Genomic DNA, 22105 nt, shown 5'->3' on the forward strand with positions numbered 1-22105 from the left:
CCACTGCTGCCGAAGATGACAGCCCAGAAACTGCCTGGCCCAGTTTTTCTCTGTCGTGTGTGTTTGCCGTGAGTCAGAGTCAGCACGAGGGCACCTAGCTCCCAGAGAGCTGGGAGGAGGAGGAGGAGGAGGAGGAGGAGGAGGAGGAGGAGGAGGAGGAGGAGGAGGAGAAGTGGGAATGACTGCTCGTGGGTACAGAGTCTTTTTTTGAAACGATGAAAGTAATCTGAAGTGATTGTGGTTACACAAATCTGTGAATATGTTAACACCAACTCAGCGGTGAGGACGACGAGGCTGCGTCTCACGTGCTCTGGACATGTTGTCAGGAGAGCCCAGCTCCTGGAGAAGGACATTGTGCTGGGCAAAGCAGAGGGGCAGTGGATTAGGTGGAAGGCTCTCCAGGAGATGGATTGACACAATGGCTGCAGCAAGGGGGTCAAGTGCTTAGGATGGTAGACCACCAACAAGGGGGCCCCCACACTGAGCTCACAGCAGGAATGTGCTTGGACTCCTGCTCTGGACCTTTTACTTGGGGCTTTTGGAGGGGCAGGGAGGTGTGTGCAGCCTGAAGGCGAAATCCCAAACCATCCCCAACAATGGTCTCTCTCACCTCTCATCCTGTGTACCAGTCCCTCACGCTGGGTCCATGTGGGGTGGCACCAGTCCAGGGAGGTGAGGAGCCCCCTCCTTGACTACAGAGGCTAAAACACCAACAACAACAAGGAGCTTGAGCATAGAAACAATTGTGAGAATGGTGCAGGGCCAGGCAGTGTGCCGTTCTGTGGTGGAAAGGGTTGCTAGGGTGGGAACGGATTGGATGGCACTGAATGACAGCCCTGGTGGTAGAGTGGTTACAGGTTGGGCTGCAATCTGCACGGTCAGCAGTGCAAAACCACCGGGGACTCTGCAGGAGGAGAAACTGGAATTTCTACTCCCATCAACAGTTAAAGTCTTAGAATCCACAGGGTGTCACTATGAGTCAGCATTGACTCAATGGCAATATTTGTGGGCACTCTATGCTTCAAATGGGGGAGTTATGTGGTATGCATATTATATCTCAACACAGCTGTTTTTAACAAAAAAAAAAAAAGATTAAATGTTACAACCTCTGAACCTGCCACACCACTCATTCATACAAAGGAATCCTTATAGAGACCCATGTCCCAGTTTTCGGTCTAGGATACCAGAGCCCCATGGACCAGAGCCATTCCTGCAGGTAACGAGACAATTGCCACTTGAGGAGCTGTGGACTCACCACTGAATGAAACAAGTTCCTGTGGCTCTGGCCACCCCCAGAATCAATGATCTCAGGGGCTGGGGGCAAGGCGTGGGGTCCTAGGAGAGCCTGCTCGGACCTAATAGCAGGAGGACCTCAATTACTGCTCGTGGCCTTTCTTTATTGCTTTTAGCAGCCGTGTTTGACATTCTCAATGAGGGGGTCTACAAGAGCCAGGCTTTTGCTGAACAAGTCAAACAAAGAGTGAATAATTGATGTGGTGTTTTCTTGTCCTTTGGACAGTCCTGACCTATCTCTAACTGATAAAATCTCTCCAAGTGCTAGAAAATTGGAGGAGAGATCCTGCTTCTATCTCACTTTCCTGTTCTCAGCTATCCACTTCCCTGTCACACTTGGCCAAGGATTCTCGCTCCAAGTATTATGCTGAGTGAAGTTGATCTCTAAAGGAAAGCATTCTACAATCCTACTTATATGAAGTATCAAGAATAGGCAAATGTTGAGACACCATGTTCTCTCAGTGACCCTGAGTGCTGCAGGGGACAGTGCTGGAGACTGTGTGGGAAGGGTGCCTGGTCTGCCCCATACACAGCGGGGTGACATGAGCAGGGAGTGCAACAGGGCACAAAAAGGAGCAAAGGAACCAAGTCCCGGAGGAACCCTGAAAACAGACTTCTGACCCGGGGGGACAGGGCTCGGCACCTCATCAGACTTGATCGGCAAACATACATCAGGGTCAGCAGACAGACCTGGAACTATCTATTGGATTTTTTTGTTTGTTTGGTTGGTTGGTTTTCTTTTTCTTTTGCCCTGTTTATCTGTATAAGAGAGGCTGGACAAACAATCCCAAGGAAAAAACAACAGGACCAGTGGTTCTGGAGGACATGGGAGAGGAGGGGGCAGGTAGGAGGTGTGGGGAGCCAACAGACTCAGGGATAAGAGAACAACAAGAGATCTAAAAATTGATGGCAAGAAGGGTGCATAATGCCTGGTTGGTGTTTAATCAAGTGCAATGTGTCCAAGAGAAATTACTGAGAGCCAAATTGAGGATGAGCAGGATAGTGGGATAGGAGGAAGGGGAAAGGAAATAGAGGAAAGAAATAGGAGGCAAATTTATAAAGGTATACCTATTTATAGAGGTATAGCTATAGGCATGTATATATAGCTATAGGTATGTATATATGTAAATATATTAATTTATAATGAAAGGGATAGAAGCCAATGTATATATATTTATATGATAAGTATTAAGATAGCAGACGAATGTGGGGCCTCTACTCAAGACCTTCCTTAACACAAAAACGCTTTGTTCTAATAACGTGGCACTCTTTGATACTCGCCTTCCCGACATGATTGCTGAAGACAAAAATGGGTGCATAAGCAAATTTGGTTGCTCAGCTATCAAAAGATATAGCATCTGGGGTCTTAAAGGCTTGAGGTTAAACAAGCAGTCATCTAGCAGGGAAGCAAATAAGCCCACATAGAAGAAGCACACCAGCCTTGTGTGATCATAAGGTGTCGACAGGATCAGGTATCAAAAGATCCAAAACAAACAATTATATTGATGCAAACAAGGAAGGTTGGAGTGGAGACCCAAAGCCCATCTGTAGACAATTGGATATCCCCCCATAGAAGGGGATGGTTCCACCAAGGTGCAGTACAGCACCGACGAAACACACACCATTCCTCTAGTTCCTGAATGCACCCCCCTCAACCCCCCCACTACCATGACCCATTTTTACCTTATAAATCTGACGAGACCTGAGAACACACATTGATACAGATAAGAGCTCTCGACACATGGAATTCAGGACAGATAAACCCCTTGGGAACAGTAGTGGAAGTAGCAATGCCATGAGTGTAAGAGGATGGCTGGGAAGGGGGAAGGGGGAGAAAGGGAGACCCCATCACAAGGCTGGATATATAGAATCCCCCAAAGGGGATGGATAACCGAAATGTGGGTGAAGGGAGACAACAGACAGTGTAAGATATGAAATAATAATAATGTATAACTGATCAAGGATTCACAAGGGGAGGGGAGGGAGGGGGGAAAAGAGAAGCTTATACCAAGGGCTCAAGTAGAAAGAAAATGTTTTGGAACTGATGATGGCAACATATGTACAAATATGCTGGATACAATTGATATATGGAATGAGAGCTGTATGAGCTCTCTGTATGAGCTCTGTATGAGCTCTGTATGAGCTCTCATTTTAAAAATTAGTGAACAATAAGATTCAAAACAATAGAATACAAAATGAATACTACTTCAATTCCTTTTGTTAAATTGAATAAATCTCTTTGAGGATAAAAACAACAAAAAAGAATAGGCAAATATATCCACACCAGGATGTCAAACATGCCAAAAGAATGGCAAATGTATTCAAACAGAATATCTCTAACTGGCTCAAGCAGTTCGAACTCAATTGTCAACCAAAAGGCTGGTGGTTAAAACACACCTAAAAGAACCACAGAAGAAAGGCCTGGTAGATCTGCACGATAAAGAACAACCAAGAAAACCCTGTAGAGCAATTCTGTGCCACACGGGGGCACCATAAGTCAGAGTGAAAATCAAACACACTGCCATCAAGTTGACAGCCACTCACAGCAACCCTATAGGACAGGGTAGAACTGTCCCTGTGGATTTCTGAGACTAGAACTCCTTATGGGAGCAGAAATCCTCCTCTTTCTCCCACAAATCGGCTGGTGGTTTCAAACTGCTGACCTTGCAGTTAGCAGACCGATGTGTAACTACTATGCCAGAGTCAGAATTAAGGCAATAGCAATTAGATGTTCCTTGTTATTTATAGAGAGTAGAAGTTATTAATAATTACCAGGAATGAGAGTTGGAGGAAGGGAGAACCTTGTCTAGGAGGCAGTGCTTCTCTGTGTTTCTTATAGTTATTTGGTTTGTGTTTGGATTTTTATTGCTGCAAAATCATAGAAGCCTTTTATAAGAGTATAAGAAATTACCAAAATGTCAAGCTATTGCTTCTCAACATTTCTTCCTTATAAACATTGGTTTATCACTCCCCCCCATTTCTACATAAGAAAAAAAGTATTAAATAACAATTACATTGTCCTCCTCAGATATTAAGTACAAAGAACAATGATTCTTCGTCTTAGTGGAGTATTTTACAGATTTTGTTTTGTTTTGTTTTTAAACCAATATCATTTGATTGTTTCTTTGTTTTGCCTTTCATTTTATCCAAGTCAGAAGCCCTGGTGTCATAGCGGTTACAGGTTGAAATGAGATCCACAAGGTGAGCAGTTTGAAGCCGCCAGCTGCTTTATAGGGGAAGATGAGGATTTCCACTCCCTTAAAGAGTTACAGGCTCAGAAACTCACAAGGACAGGGGCAGTTCTCCCCTGCCGTGTTAGACCAGGTTGACTAGAGAAACAAATCCAGAGACATTCATATAAGAAAGAGCTTTATATCAAAGAGCAATTGTATATTGAGAAAACAGCCCAGCCCAGCCCGATCATGTGCATAATTCCAATAATAGTCCATATATCCGATACTAATCTATAAATTCCTCTTCAGACTCACCCAGCACAGGCAATGATGCCACAGAAAGATCAGAGGCCGGTGGGTAGAAAATCTTGTGGATCCAGTGACGGTGGGAGCATCTCAACACTGACTCCTCTAGCTCTCTGAGCGTGGCTCCTCAACAGGAAGGTGAAGCAGAGAGTGAGTGTCCAACCTCCAGGGAGAAAGAGAGGAAGTTCCCAGAATCCTCAAGAGAAGACCCACACCCACAAGGAGGCATCATCAGGCTGTGACCTGATTGACAGACTAGACCTCACCCCTTCACTCTTAATACAGTCAAGTTGACACAAGATTATGTAACTGCCACACCTGCTCTCCCTGTAGGGTCACTATGAGTTGGCATCAACTCAATGGCATTGAGTGGGGGAGTAATCCTAGTTAATATGTGTACCCCTTATTAATGACGTTTTCTCTCTTTTTTTAGTGGTCTCATACAGTATTTGTCCTTTTGTGACTGATTTATTTAACTCAGTATAATGTTCTCCAGGTTCATCCATGATGAGGTAGTTACTTTATTGTGCCAACCTGGTCGATAAACACATGTGGGGTTAATTGAAGGGTGGAGAGATAAATGGCTCGGTGAGCCTCCCCTTTCTAGTTCTCGGGTCTCTTGCTTTGTGATGGTCGAACCAGACTGCAACTGCCTTAGCCAGTTCCCTGCTTCAGCTGGCAAAGCTCATTTCCTGCAAGACATCCCTGAGGATCCACATGGATCTACCCCGATGCAGCCCTGGGTGCTGGAGCAGCCGTGTGGAGACCCTTTCCAGTGCTGTGATGCTTACATGCTCACTGAGTGGGCTTTCCTCCTGCAGTTGGCATCATAGTGTGTGTCTTGTGAGATGGAGGAGGACTTTGTGGATTGATGTTGGACATATGGGTTAAAGGGTTAACGTTGGACTAGTGGGCTTGGACAGCACTGGGTTGGGATGTTTTCTTGATGCACATTTAACCTTTATATAAAACTCTCTCTTGTACATGAGTTTCTGTGGATTTGTTTCTCTAAAGTACCCAGACTAACACATCTCCCTTCACCCACTTTTCTGTTGTCCATCCCCAAGGGAGGAGGTTATATGTAGATTCTTGTAATCGGTTCCCCCTTTCTACCCCACCTTCCCTTCACCCTCCCAGTATCAGCCACTCTCACCACTGGTCCTAAAGGGATCATCTATCCTGGATTCCCTGTGTTTCCAGCTCTGATCTGTACCAGTGTACATCCTCTAGTCTAGCTGGATTTGTAAGATAGAATTGGGATCATGATAGTGGGGGATGGAGGAAGCATTAAAGAACTAGAAGTTATATATTTCATCATTGCTACACTGCACCCTGACTGGCTCATTTCCTCCCCACAGCCCTTCCGTAGGGGATGTCCAGTTGCCTACAGATGGGCTGTGGGTCCCAATATGCATTCCCCCTCACTCATAATGATTTGATATTTTGTTCTTTGATGCCTGATACCTGATCCCTTAGACACCTCGTGATCACACAGGCTGGTGTGCTTCTTCTATGTGGGCTTGTTGCTTCTGAGCTAGATGACCACTTGTTTATCTTCAAGCCTTTAAGACCCTAGATGCTATATCTTTTGATAGCCGGGTACCATCAGCTTTCTTCACCACATTTGCTTATGCACACATTTGTCTTCATTGATTGTATCAGGAAGGTGGGCACCCACTGATGTGAATTTTAGTGAAGCAACTGGTGGTTTCAAACTGTTGACCTTATGGATCACAGCCCAAAGTATAACCAGTATACCACCAGGCCTCCTTCAATAGTGCAACTCGAGGCTTATTTTTTTTTCTTCAGTTTTTCAATTTAAAATATGCTGAGTCTTTCTTTTTGGTTTTCTAGTTTCAGATCTTTGCACATTTCATTATACTGTGCAGTGCTAATTATAATTAATTACCTTGTCAGCTCAAACCAACCATTGGAATTTTTTATTCAGCTCTTTAACTTCAGCATTTTTTCCTTTCGTTTTAACTATTCTATAGTCAAGAGAGTTTGAGTCTCTTCTGACATCCACTTTGATTTTTTCTTTCTTTCTTGTCTTTTTAATGATGTTTCTGTATGGTATCCTGCAGCTCATCGGGTCTTCTGTCCTTAGTGTTAAATGAATCAAATCTATTCTTGAGATGTTCTTGAAATTCAGGTGGGATGACTCAAGGTCACATTTTGGCTCTCATGGACTTGTTTTAGTTTTCTTCAGCTTCAACCAGAACCCACAGACTGGGAAAAAATATATTGGCAGTGATATGTTGAACAAAGGACTCATTTCTAAAATCTACAGAAAACTGCAACACCTCAAAAGAAAAAGACACACAATCCAGTATAAAAATGGGCAGAGGACATGACATGAACAAACAGTTCAGGTGGCCAGGGGACATTCAGGAAGCAGCAAACATATAAAGAAATACTCACAATCACTGGTCCTGCGAGTTGCAAATCAAAACAATTATGAGATACCACCTCACACTGCATTGAGAGCAAAATTTTAAATAATCATAAAGTAAAAACAAAAAGGAGAATGAAAAATCCTGGAGAGGGTGTGGTAAGATTGGAGACTTGGTTCACTGTTGGTGGAAAGTGATATGGCATTTCCTCAAGCAATGGGGACCATATGACCCATATGACCCAGTGATCCCATTGTTTTATAAGTACACTAAAGAAGTAAGAGCTGTAGCCTGAAAAGATGTATGCTCATCAATGTCCATCACAGCATTGCTCACAATAGCAAGAAAATGGAAACAACCTATGTGCCCATCAGGCGAAGAATAGATAAATAAATTTTAGTACATACACACAATGGAACACCACACATTATTAAAGAATCATGATGAAACGCTGAAGCACCTCATAGCACGGATGGATTTGAAGACCATTGCGCTGAGTGAAATTCTTGTTGTTGATAGTTGCTGTCCAGTTGGTTCCAACTCTTAGTGACTCTTTGTACAACAGAATGAAGCACCGCCCAGTCCTGTGCCATACTCACAATCGCTCCTATGTGTGAGCCCGTTGTTGCAGCCACTGTGTCAATCCATCTTGTTGAAGGCCTTCCTCTTTTTTTGCTGCCTCTCTACCAAACATGATGTCTTTTTCCGGGGACTGGTCTCTCCTGATAATATGTCCAAAGTAAATGAGATGAAGATAATTTAGCATCTTTTCATTATACATTTTCTCACTCTTAAGAGTACGGCATCAAGAAACAGAGGCTTGTTTTTTTTTCTGAATGTCCAGGACTTTCACACCATCCTGTTAAGGAACTGACTCTCAGAGGAGTAGAGCTCAAATGACCACAAAGGAGCAGGGTCAGATGAAACTGATGGAGTAGTGCCTTAAGTTAGTCCAACCTTTGCATTTCTTCAGTTTTCTAGCATTCAGGGTCAGCTCATACACTAACTCTTGATGATCCCAGGGATGATGGGAAAAATGCTGCCTGGTTCTTCGCCATCCCATGATGGTCTGCAGATTGGACTATTGTGCTTTGTAGAATTTTCATTACTGATTTTCAGAGTCGATCACCAGATCTTTCTTTCTAGCCCATGTTAATCTAGATGCTTTGCTGAAAACTGTTTAGCATCTTAGGAAGATATTGACCTCCAATGAAGGTTAAATAATGGCTGCACATGAGATGTGTTCATCGGGTATTGAATTTCAGACTCCTCCATGGAATTCTGCCACCCAACGACCAGTAACCCCATCAGAAGTCAACCCATCCTTGTGTTGTTTAAGTCTATTGGAGTTGGATTTTCTGTCACTTGCATTTTATTGGGTATAATGGAGAACGATATTCTTCCTTTACGATTTTAAAGCAAATTCTTATAAATTCTCCAGAATACTGGGTATTCAGTGTCAACTTTGTATTTTTGCTGAAGTAAAGACTATGAACTCTCTGTAAGTAACAAAAAAGACTTGTTGGAAGGAGGCAGCTAATTCTGGCAGACACCAAGAAATAACAATAGAGTTACAGAGAAGAGAATGAACTAAAATTGAGAAATTCGAGAAAAGCATACAAAACTGGCTTACAACACAGAATATTATCTTAGCCAGCATGAATACATTTTAAAATAATTTTATTGAGATATAATTAACATATAATATAATTTCAATAGTTCAATCATATTTTTAAAAGTTGTGAATTCATCCCACAATCAACTATGGAACATTTTCTTCCTTCTTGTACCCCTTGCTGTTGAATTCCCATTCCCTTCTCTCATTCCCCTTCCATGCCACCAGGTAATTATTAATCCTGTTGCTATCTTCATAGATCCACCCATCTTGATTTCTATACCAAAAAAAGACCCCAAAAAACTAAACGCGCAAGGCAAAGGAGAAAGAAAAGATCCAGCTGTAATAACCAAATAAAACAGAGAAAAATATTCATCCAAAAGAAAGCAGAAACTATTTTAAAAACAGAATAAATTCAAAATGCTTCAAAAGGAAGATCTAATGAGAAGATGCTATGTTCCAGTCTAGCTACAGCTGCTAAAATCCATTTCACAATGCTCTCTGTCTGGTATGAAGGACATGCGCACTTCTAAACGATGGTCAGCGGAGCTTCACCAGAGACACGATTCCTGCAGGGACTCTGGAAATGGATCTGGGGCGTCCATTAGCATCCATAACATTCCACAAACTGAGTGTTTCGAATTGAGGCTCTGGTATCATTCCTGCCTCTGGATTTGGATTTTATTATTTGCAATCTTTGGATCACAAAGACTAGTGTGCTTCTTCCATGTGGACTTAGCTGACTCCTCACTTAGATGACTGCTTGTTTTGAGGCAAAGCTTTGAAGATGCCAGATGCTTTTTCCCACCCTAATAGCTGGACACCAGCCAGCATGAATAAACTTGCAGTCATTCTTTTGAGCTATTTTGAGTTATCACAATTACAATTTCCATTCAGAGTATGGATCCAGCCGTTCTCAGTTCATCTCACTGGAGTTTTAATTTGCATTTCTTGGTTGATGAGGGCTGTTAAGCATCTTTTCATGAGATATTTTCTCATTCTTTTCTTGTCTTAATTAAGTTGCAATAAGCCAGATATTGTTGGTGCCCCTATAATCTCTACTTGGTTGGTTGTTGTGGAAGCTTTTGGATTTGATGTGGTGTGGGAAAGGTATAGTACACAAACAACTCAGACAACAAGAGATAGAGGAGCCCAGGAAAATAGAAATCTCCTGGGAATCAACTGGTCTCTTCCTCTCCAGAGGAAATAAGAGTGAAGAAAATTGAAGACCCACAGAAATATTTGTCTAATAGACTAATGGGAATACAAATCTCTACATCCCTGAAACAAGGACAAAATAGAACCCATATAGTACTTCCAAGTGCACAAAGGGATCACATTAGATCCTGGACAGAGTGGGAGAAAAAAACATGGTACTAAACGCAAAAAAAAATTTTTTTTAATGGACCAGGCTTATTGCTTCTCGGCCTTTTGGCTGAGATCAAGTGTAGTGTCTGTTCTTATCAGTTTAATATCTGATAAGTCCTCTATCTGAGGACAATATATTAAATGGATTTTTGGAATTAGGAGATGGAATAGGAGCTTGCTCTGTCCACTCCACGCATCGACCTGGTATTGCAGTACTTCCAGGAACGGTGCACAAAAAAAAAAAAAAAAAGGACCAGGCTTACTGGTCAAATAGAGACTAGCACAGCCCCCTGAGAATGAAACTCACCCCTGTTGCTCACTTTTCAGTCAAATAATAGAGAGGCAGGTCTAGAAGGGGAAGAAAGAACACTGACCCGGTATGTACTCTTCAAATCACCAGCCATGAGAGTTGAAAGAGTAGAATCACCGAGGGCAAAGTCTAGAGGGTTAGGAAAGAAAAAGGAATGGAAACCAGAAAGGAAAGCAGAAAATGGGATGAGGGATGTTACATTGTGGGGATTGTAGTCAATGCTATGAAATAAAAGATGTGTAACTTATTTAGTGCAAAACTGATTTGTTTGACAAACTTTCACCCAACTCACAATAAAACATTTTAAAAATAAAATATTAAAGTATAATAACTGGGGAAAAAGAGAAATTGGAGGTAGGACACAGTGGGGGAGCTTGACAAGTCATTTGAACTTTTGAATACAGAGCTGACAGTCTGAAATGTAAACCACCCATCTAACTCACAATTTTTTAAAAAACCTTTTAAATAGGTATAATGATAGGTAGAGGTTATTACAGGAATGCAAATAATAATATATAAATGCGAAAAACCTCTATCGGTGTAGATTTATCACATTGATAATCTAAACGGGGGTGTCCTGATGATCACAATTCTTGTAAAGAAAACCAGCATCTGTCAAGAATGTGATACAGGGTGAGCAAAATAACAAACTAGTTCCCCTTCTTGAAGTCTGGCAGCACGCCTTCTCATTCTGCAAACATGTACTGAGTGCTCTTCCGTTCTCGGCATTCATCCTATGAGGACCTGTGTGTTACCGTGGCACTGGAAGCTCGGCCACTAGCATCTCAAATACCAGCAGTTGAGCAATTTTCAATGACACTCTGGACTAAGAACAGAGTAGGAAGCAGGAAGAGGCAGTTCACTTCAGAGGGGTTAGTCACTGGAAGCTATGAACAGCAGCGGAACATGACGACTACGCACCAACCACCATGCTAAATGTTCCTCCCATTGGGACCTGGAAACCCTTATTTCAAAGCTCACTCACTGCCATCGAGTTGATTCCACCTCATAGAGACCCTGTAGGACAGGCAGAAATCCCCTGTGGGTTTTTGAGACTGTTAACTCTTTACTAGAGTAGAAAGTCTCCTCTTTCTCTTGTGGAAAAGCTGGTGGTTTTGAACTGCTGACCTAGCAGTTAGCAATTCACTGTGTACCTGCAACACCAGCAGGGCTCATAGTGTAAAGTATGCTTCCTCACTGTGTGCCACATTGTACTGAAGACAGCCTCTTCCTCTTTGGAAAACAAGAACTGGGGCATGTGAGCCACAGACACAATGAGCTTGCTGCTCTTGGTTGGAGGCCCCTGGAAGGCAGTATTCTCATTCAATCACCAAGACATGTGGATCAGGAGGAAACAGGCCTACAAGTGTTAGGTTTCTCTCTCTGGGACAGATTCCAACCTCAGTCCTTGGCTCCACGCGAGAAAGATTTCACGCCGAAGCCGGGCTCGTGATCCAAGTGAATTTAATGAGAGTTAAAAGAAGCATCAGGTTTTACGCGGCACCCATAGGATTCCTTTGACCATGCGGCCTGGCAGAGACTGCCCCAGGTCACCCAAGGATCTCTCTCCTCCCAAGAAGACAACCAGACCACCAAGCAAGACTCTCTCCCTCTTGGTTCCTGCCATCTTAAGGGTTCCCAGGGGAGGCATGGTGAACGACCCCAGGTCGGTCCCATTGGCTGAACTGCAGTCACCTGGCCCAGGTGGGCTGCTTCAGGTGTAATGCCCATCCGAGCTCACCAACGGGAAAATCCAGCTTTCCAATGCTGGCTTTCCTGGGCATGCGTAAATGGACTTCCCAATTCCCTAGGCTTAGCTGCCTAACACAAGTTGTGGAGGGGATGACTGACAGGTCTTGGCTGCCACCAGTGTCTTCCCCGCCTGAGAAGCCTAGTTCTAGGCGGAACCTCAACATTATTTTCAGCTCCCCTTTCCTCGCTGGAAGGGGAGCTTTGTTTGTGTGGTCATCTGGCAGATGACTCAGCCAAGGACTAAAAGCTGACCGATGCCCAGAGAGCTACCAGGAAGAACCAAAACTGGTGGCCCAGATTGCTCTAGAATCCCGTGTACCTGCACACTGGGCACGGCACTGGGGAGAGGCTCTCAGGCTCACTCTTGGAGAGGCCCACTCCAGGGGGATCCACGATTTTTAGGGGAAGTCTATGCAGCCTCCTCACGCTTGCTGCAAGACTACTGCTGGGTCTGGTTTTCAGACTCGACCAAGCCTTTGCTGAAAGCTGAGTCCAAACTCCAGCCCCACTAGTCACTGGTGGCGTGGCCTCCAGTGAGTTAATTAGCTTCCTCTCCCCTTCAGTTGCCTGATTTGTAAAATGAAATCAGTAAAGATAACGATCTCTGAGGGCTGCTTTGAGGGATAAATAAGGTCATGCAGAACAGGCAAAGGCTTAGCTCAGTACCTCAGGTCCCCAGCACTCGTTCCATGTTAGCAGTTGTGCCGGGACTAGTATTAATTTAATAGTTATGGGGGCTATTGATACTATTGTGATGATCATCTCATCTGAGGACTAAAACAGAAGAGTCACTGGTGGCAGTAGCTTTCATGACATCGTCGACTACTTAAATCATTGATAAAGATTTGAATGGACATCTAGTGCAACCTCCCAGCTCAAATCTGAGTCTTACCAGATTGTCTATAAATTCCATTCTCGTCTATCAGGTGGCCCATTCCATCACTGGACTGTGAGAAAGTTCTTCCTTGCTGCAGGGAGAGTCAAAGTTGTTGCCTCCTGTGCTGTGTATTTCCCATAGGCCCATCTTTATCCACTCCCAACCTCCTCTTCCCAGCTTTCTGATTGATCGCGTGAACTCACAAACCAGCACTCAAAGGATGTGTTAGTAAAGGGTGGCTGGCTTCTTTATTTAGAGACCTGGAGAATTTCTTTCATGGTCTACAATTGCAGAACAACCTAGGGAGAAACTAATGGACTTCCCCGAGGGCATAGAAAAGGGTTCATGCATTCATTTATCTTGTCCATCCTTTCACTTGATAAATCTTCATTGAGCCAGATAGAAGCCCTGTTGGCACAGTAGTTAAGAACTTGGCTGCTAACCAAAAAACCAGCAGTTCAAATCCATCAGCTACTCCAAGGGAGAAAGATAAGGCACTCTACTTCCACAAAGATTTACAACCTTGGAAGGTCCATGGAGAAGTTCTATTCTATCCACAAGGTGACTATGAGTTGGGATTGACTCAAGAGCCACGGATTTAGGTTTCAGATGAGCCAGGTGCTGTGCTAGTCTCTGGACCACCCTAATCCCGAACCAGTGGAGAGGTCTGGGGGGGCTGGCCCAAGTACCAAATACTAAATGGATGCCTGCCCCTTCCCCCCCAGAAGAATTTATTTTAAAGGATGGCATTGAATCTGCAGCTCCGGGAGAGGGACATATCTGATCAGAGCACACGGGAGCAGATGAAGGGGGAGTAGGAGAGAGTGGAGCAAATCCTGGCCCACCAGGCCTTGAGGACGATGACCCCAATTAGAGCAGCCAGTCCACAGAGTGGACCACATGGCCAGCCCCACTATGAGACATGATGTCCCTCACTGACCCATGGCCCGGCAGGGGACAGCACCGGAGACACAGTGTGGGAATTGCGCCTGACCTGATCCCACCACACTGAGGCAAAGCACCGGGGGAGTGCAGCAGAACAGCAAGGGAATGGAGCGGCAAGGTCCCCAGGGAATGCTGAAGGTGGACTTTGGGGCCAGGGCGTGGCACCCCAACAGACTGGACTGGAAAACGCTCCTCAAGGCCAACAAACGATCCTTGAACTAAAAACAAAACAACAAAATACACCACCCTAATCCCTACACCAGGTGGTTCACAATACTCAGAAAGACACAAAAAAGAAGCAAACATCAAGCGGGAAGCTAGGGGCTGTGATAGGGGAGCAAAGGGGAAGGGCATTCAACGCAGGCTGGGAGGAAGGAAATATAAAACAGGTTGGAAAATGATTCCCTTGGAATCGCTCCCTGAAATCGCAAGCCTTCTGTTTGTGATCAAACTGAGCACTTCTCCCTATGCTTGGGGTCAACCCACCAGAGTTAGTAAACCCCCCCCCCCCCCCGGTTTCCAGCACTTTGTATCATGACTAAGCAACCTTCCCAAAGGCAGAAAGCAGGGCACCTTGCTCGCTGCTGCCGGATCCCTCGAAGTGCCCCTAGGTGGTGCCCATGGTTAATGCTAAGGGTGCCTACTTCCAAAATACCAAACTCTGAAAGTTGTATGGAGCACACATGGCATCGGTGTGAATCAGAAATTGACTGAATGGCAACTGGTACTTACAATGATGACATCCCAGACCCTCATCCCGGGTCCTGGCCTAACAAGAGAGCTAGAGTGCTGCTACGTCATACTCTGCAGAGGCATCCTGTGCACGGGATTCTGCATCTTTCCCCAGCAGTGTACCATGTGGTGGAATTGAATCAGTAGGCACCCAATTAATAAATGTTGGGTGAATACGTGGATGAATGAATTTGCCCCTCTCCAGACTAAGCTAGCCCAGGAGCTTAGTTCCTTTGGGTGGACAGTGTCTCTGGATCACACTGGGAAAAAGAATGTCCCAAGTCGTATCAGCAGAGAATAAAGCTTTCAAATGTCTTAGAGTCAGAGTATCTACCTTTAGCCCCATCTCTGGTTTTGTTAGATTCTTTGTTTTTAAGGTGGGTGGGCAGTGTTCCTTTCACACCTCAGAAGCTTCTCCAGCAGATACCTTCCACCCCTTCACCCATACCCACCTCCTCGTTGAAATTTCAAACCACACAACACAATCCCAGCTTCCTCCCCATCCAAGGATGGCTGCTCACTTCCCATGGGGCAGAACCAGCTGGGACCACTACCGGTTCTCTCGGGAAATAAGGGAAGAGGTTAGAAACAGCAAATGCCCTCAGCCTTCCCCCAGCCTGTTAAGGGTCTGAGGTCACTTGGGTGGAGGTACCTCACAGAGCCTCTCTGGGTGGGTGGATCTGGGAGATGCTGTTAGGCAGCTTAGCTTAGGGAATTGAGAAGTCCATTTACGCATGCCCAGGAGAGCCAGCAAAGGACAAAGCTGGATTTTCCTGCTGGTGGGCCCAGATAGGCGGTACACCTGGAGCAGCCCACCTGGGCCAGATGACTGCAATTCAGCCAATTCACCACACCTCCCCTGGGAACCCTTGAAAAGGCAGGGACCGGAACGGAGAAGGTTTTGTCTTGCTTGGGTGGTCTGGTCGTCTTTGTGGGAGGAGAGAGATCCTTGCGTGACCTGGGGAAGTCTCTGCCAGGCCGCATGGTCAAAGGAATTCTAATGGGTGCCACGTAAAACCTGAAACTTCTTTAAACTCTCATTAAATTCACTTGGATCACGAGCCCGGCTTCAGCGTGAAATCTTTCTCCCCTGGAGCCAAGGACCGAGGCTGAAATCTAGTCCCAGAGAGAGGAACCTAACAATGCTGGTGTCTTTCAAAGGCTTAGGTTGTTCACCATCCTCATCTAACAGGCTGGAGAGTGAGAGGACAGTGCCAGAAGCCACAAGAACTGGCTTTTACTGATGATGCATGGTGATAGCCTGTCTGGCAAAATGGAGGGTCCATAAAAAAGATCTCTTGATGAGATGGCTTGATACCATAGCTGCAGCAGATCACTCAGATATGTCAAGGGTCACAGAGATGGTGCAGCACTGGATGATGTTTTGTACTGTTGGACATCAGGTTGTCATCAGTTAGAGCAAGTTAGACAACAACTAACTACAAAGTCGGACCTCTGCCTGACATGAAAGCTAATCCATAGGACTCTGGTCAGGAGCAAGGACGTTTTGTTGCGGGATCCATCACAAAAAGACAGAGGGATTTGCCTCCTCTAACTGCCTCCCTGAAAGGAAAAGGGAGGGGGATTCATATGATTGACAAGGGAGGGGGATTTATATGACTGACAAGGGGGAAGTCTGGGAAAGGAGCAATTAAAATGTGGAAATGAAATTGGAGGATACTGATCAGTAGACATCATGCCTTCTTCTCATGTTACTTCCTGTTCCTACCATCAGTATGTGTGCAAGTTAGATTTCATGTCAACTCCTACCTGTGTAAAGGTAGGGGTAGATCCAGCCTATTAATCAGGTTGCAGCCTGGTGATGCCTCTTTGGGGTGTGGCCTTTTTACAAGAGAGACATTGTGGGGGAAAGACCAGCCCCCCACAACTAATCGCAGGTTCGATAGGTGCAATTGTATGGTTAAAATATATATAAAGATTATAATAAAGTCATAAAGAGCATGAGAGTTAGAAGAGAGATTGAAATGATGGAGTAGACACACACATTTCATAGTAGCATGCTCACCTCATCCCCCCCCCCTTGGTGGTCCACGTGGAGAGAGGGAGACCAGAGTGTAGGAGAGAGGGGGAGGGGAAGGAGGACAAGGGGAAAGGGAACAGAGGAGTAAGGACAAGGAGAGGAAGGGGTAGACTACGAAAGGCCAAGGGGCATCTTTATTGCTAACCAAGGTTTAGATATCTTTGGGGGGTGTGCAAGCCCACTAATTACAGGTAAAGACATGTCACAGGAAGGGGTTGTGCTATAGGTAATACAGCAATGAGAGGGGGATAATCTGGGGATATACATGCAATAGGAAGGGGAGGGATTGGAGGAACACATGTGACAAAAAGGGCAGATCCTAGATTCAGGATGACAGCCTAACTTTGGTTGTCACTGAGCTGGTTTGACCTGTTCTCTGGATCTCCATAGGAACCATTATCAGTATGGTGTAAGCCCCACTTACAGGGACCAGATTGATGGTTGCAAGCCTTTAGGGAGAAGTAGCACATTGTCCTTAACAGCAGGGAGTGGGTCCTACCTATGGTGGGACCAGACAGTAGTTTGGCAACTGACTGCCTTCAGGGAGGTAACTTGACAATCATTTACCATTAGCTGCAAGCAGTGTCCCAAGTCTAACATATATTTGTGGGAGAAGACCTGGGAGAAATCTTTCTGTTTCCCACAAGACATTGAGGAAAACTCTTGTCCCTCTTCATCTTCCTGCTTGCCTGGATTGCATGTCTAGCTCTGGAGTTGGTGGCCCACTCAGCCTGCCAACCTAGGAACTATGGCACCCTGCCATGTTCCTGCCAATCTTGGATCCATGGGACTCTGCACCCACTGGCCTGTGACCTCTCTGGTTCCCCGTTTCATCTACCTGCCTCATCCATTGGAAACTATATGAACCTGTGAGTCTCCAGCTAGCATCTGACCCATGGACTTGAGTTGGTCTGTGCTGGGCCACTGTCTTGATATAAAATTCTTTCTTGACCTAAAGTTCTTTTTGTGCACATGTGAGGGTCACTGGTTTTGTTTCTCTAGAAAACTCAGCCTCACAGTATGGCATCGTGTACCAGGTACCACAGCCATCCGTGACAACACAATGAAACAATTTATCTTACTTCTCCCCAGGGCCCAAACACAATGGATGAATTATCTTACTTCTCACTGGGATCCAAGGAATGAATTCCAGCACCATTGTCCTTTAATAAGCTTTCTTGTTCTTCAACCAGAAATCATAAGCTAATCATTTATCTCTAGCTTTGCTACTGAAAACCCTAAGACGAAGCATACTAAAATCATAGTATGCTTAAGAAGTTGAAGTTTATTTTTCCACCACTTGACTGTCAGTTTGTTATATTGTGGTAGCTTGTGTGTTGTAATACTGGAAACTTGAACACTGTTATTTCAAAGGTCAGCAGGGTCACCCAAGGGAACAGGTTCCAACAACGCTTCCAAACTAAGAACAGGATAACGAAGGATTTGTCTCCCACTTCAGAGGAAGAAACCACTGAAAGAAAGCCTTATGCATGTCTTTGAAACATTTTCAGATACTGGATGCATGGAAGTAGAATCTTGTAGGTGGTCCAGCAGGACGTGCCCCTAGGGTCAGGGGGACTGGAACGTGACTGGCGGGGAGCTGGTTTCTCTCAGTAGAGTCAGCCATGGTGATGTGAGTGAGGTACTGTAACTGTGAGAGTGGAGCCTTTGGGATCAACATTTGCCGAAGGAGCACTCCTCAAGGAAAAGAAAAACAGCTACAAAAATCTGCTAATGATCAGAACTTGGAATGTGTGAAATATGTGTCTACAAAGACTGCGGTATAGCACCAACGAAACCAACAGTCCTCTAGTTCTTTCATACTCCCACCCACCCACAGTCATGACCCCAGTTCTACCTTACAGATCCCGCTAGAGCAGAGCATGTACACTGGTACAGATAAGAGCCCTAGACCCACAGAATCCAGGACAAACAAACCCCTCAGGAACAGGGATGGGAGTAGCAATACCATGAGGGTACAGGGAAGGTGGGGAGAGAAGGGGAAGAAAGGGGGAACTGATTGCAATGAGGGACATATAACACACAGACCCATCCTGAATAGGAGGATTGCTGGATCATATGGTAGCTCGATTTCCAACTGTTTTAGATATCGCCAAATTGATTTCCATAATACCTGTACATACCTACAGGTCCACCAGTAGTGGACAAGAGTTCCTATCTCTCCGCATCCCCTCTAACACTTGTTACTTTTTGATTTCTTAAATTGGGTTGTCTTTGAGGGTGTTTGGTGGTATCCCATAGTTGTTTTAATTTGCATTTCTCTTATGGCTAGAGATCTGGAACATTTTCTCATATATTTATTGGCCATTTGGATTTCTGCCCTTGAGAAACTCCTGCTCAGGTCTTTGCCCAACTCCTGAGTGGACAATTGGTTTTCTTTATTGTAAGTTAGCAGAGTATTGTAGATTTTAGTAAAAAGACCTTTGTCTGATATGTCATTGCTAAAGATATTTTCCCATTCTGTAGTCTCTCTTATTACTCTCTTGGTGAATTATTTCAATGTACACAAGTAATTTATCTTTAGTATATACCACTGGTCAATTTGTGCCTTCTCTGTGTTTGTGTCCTTCCCGATTTCTGATAGCCTATGTAATCCCTGTGCTAAGGTTCCCAGGTTTGCCCCAATTTCCTCATTAATGGCCCTAAGAGTTTGGGGTTTTACCTCAAGGTCTGTGATCCACCTAGAGTTTATTCTTGTGCATGGAGTGAGGTAAGGGTCTTGCTTCATTTTTCTGCAGCAATTTATCCATTTTTTCCAGCACCACGAATTGAAGAGGGCATCCACTTCCCATTTGAATTTTTGGGGGCCCTTATCAAAGATCAATTGTCTGTAAGCTGATGATTTCATTTCTAGGTTTTCGATCCTTTTCCTTTGGTCTGAATATCTATCATTATACTAAAGCCACACTGTTTTGACCACTGTGGCTGTATAGTAGGTGCTAAAGTCGGGTAAAGCAAGCCCTCCGACTTGGTCCTTCTTCTTGAGGAGTTCTCTGCTAATTCTCGGTTTCTTCCCTCTCCATATGGAGTTGTTATTCTATTTTTGTAATTCCTTGAAGAAAGATGCCAAAATTTGGATCAGGATAGCATTGAACTTGTATAGTGCCTTGGGTAGAATTGCCGTCTTTGCAATATTGAGTCTACCGATCCAAGAGCATGGCATGTCCTTCCATTTGTTGAGGTCACCCTTGGTCTCTTTTAATAGTGTTTTGTAGTTTTCCTTGTACAGAGTTTTTGTTTTTTGAGTCAGGTTTATCCTTAGATATTTCTATTTGTGTTTGGCTATTGTGAAGGGGACCCCCTTTTTGATCCCCTCTTCTGTGTCCTTGTCCGATGTGTACAGTAGTGCGATAGACTTCTGTTGGTTGATATTGTAACCTGCTACTCTGCCATATTCCTCTATTGCTTCCAGTACTCCTCTCGTGGAACTTTTAGGGTATTCCATAGATAAAATCATATCATCTGAAATAACGATAGTTTCACTTCTTCCTTCCCCAGATGAATATCTTTGATGCCCTTTCTTTGCCTTATATTGTTAACTAGGACCTCCAGTATGATGTTAATTAAGGGTGGTGACAACAGACATCCTTGTCTAGTCCCCTTTCTCAGAAGAATTGATCTTGTCTTTTCTCCACTGACTACTGAGGTAGTTTATTGTGAAAGCCTGGTCGATAAACACATGTGGGATTAATTGAAGGGCAGAGAGATAAATGGCTCAGCGAGCCTCGCCTTTCTTGTTTCTCGCTCTTTGATCATCAGAGCAGTGTGCGGCTGCCTTGCTTGTTTTGTGCCTCAGTTTACAAGCTACACTACCTGTGGGACACCTAACCTGTGGACTGTGTTGCTGTAATTTGAGGTTCCTACAATACCTGCTTCTCCACACAATTGGAATTTACATCTCTTGAGCTGGGGACAAACTGTTGGTGACCTGACTGTTGGTGACCTACCTGACTGTTGGTGACCTGCCTTGCTGTTTGCTGTCTCTGCCAGGATAGCCTGAATCTCTCTACAGAGGACGGACTGGCGGCCCTCAAGTCTTGAAGGACTACCAGTGTCTCACAACTCTCATGGGAGTGAGTTGCACTGAGCCATTTGTACTGCTTTATAATTTAACTGTTCATTTCTTGTATTATATATCCATCTATCTGTATATAATCTAACTGTTCATTCCTCGTGTTATTTATCTATCTGTGTGTATACATAATTATTAGCCATCTGGTTTTGTCTCTCTAGAGAGCCCTGTCTAACACAACTACCACGTTGACTGTTGGTTTTTCATATATAGCTTCTATTACATTGAGGGGTTTTCCTTCCATTCCTATCTTCTTGAGTATCTTAAACATGCATTGGTGTCAAATGATTTTTCCACATCTATCAACATCATCATGTGGTTCTTATACTTTTTCATCTTAATGTGGTGAATAATACTAATGGTCTTTCATATGTTGAACCATCCCTGCATCCCTGGTATGAATCCCACTTGATCATGGTGAGTTATTTGTTTTATACACTTTTGTATGCTGTTGGCTGGTATTTTGTTAAAGATGTTTGCATTTATATTCATTAGGGAAATTGGTCTGTAGTTCTCAATTCTAATGCAATCCTTTCCTGGTTTAGGTATCAGAGTTATATTAGCTTTATAGAAGGAATTTGGGAGTTTGCCATCTTTTTCTATGTTCTTGAAGAATTTGTGTAGAATTGGTGACAGTTCTTCCCTGAATCCTTGATAGAATTCTCCTGTGAACCCATCTGGTCCAGGTGATTTTTTTGGTTGGTCATCCCTTGATAACCTTGTCTATTTCTTCTATTGAGGGTCTGTTGAGGTTCCTCAAGGCCATTGGGGATAATCTATGGAGGGATTGTTTTTCCAAGAATTTGTCCATGTCTTTCAAGTTTTTTAATTCTTTTGAGTACAATCCTTTGTAATACTGTGTAATTATCCTTTTGGTTTCACTAGGGTCCATTGTAATGTCCCTTATCATTGCTATTGAAATGTGTTCCTTCCTTTCTTTGGTCAAATTTGCGAGAGGTTTGTCAATTCAATTTATCCTTTCAAAGAACCAACTTTTAGCAGCATTGATTTTTTCATAGTTTTCTTATTTTTCCTCTCCTGAATCTCAGCCCTAATTTTTATTATTTTTCTTTTGCTATTAGTTGTATTGTCTCGTTAACTCTGCTCTAATTGCTGTAAGTTTGTGCCAGTGTATCAGTCATAAGCCTCTCCTCCTTTTTTTACGTGTGCATGTAATGATACAAAACTTCCTCTAATGACTGTCTTT

At 44.1% G+C, this 22105-nt stretch overlaps 1 protein-coding gene and 1 non-coding gene across 2 annotated transcripts in view; one reads left to right on the forward strand and one right to left on the reverse strand.

Moving 5' to 3' along the window:
• TNFRSF17 (TNF receptor superfamily member 17) overlaps positions 1–22105 on the reverse strand; it is a 185874-nt gene that overhangs the window by 66475 nt on the left and 97294 nt on the right. The window lies entirely within an intron of this gene.
• Positions 10196–10386, forward strand: LOC142423485 (U2 spliceosomal RNA). The gene has a single exon (XR_012779131.1). It is a non-coding gene; the product is annotated as a U2 spliceosomal RNA (small nuclear RNA).

Source organism: Tenrec ecaudatus, chromosome 12 (assembly GCF_050624435.1).
Source record: "Tenrec ecaudatus isolate mTenEca1 chromosome 12, mTenEca1.hap1, whole genome shotgun sequence".
Taxonomy (NCBI): Eukaryota; Metazoa; Chordata; class Mammalia; order Afrosoricida; family Tenrecidae; genus Tenrec; species Tenrec ecaudatus.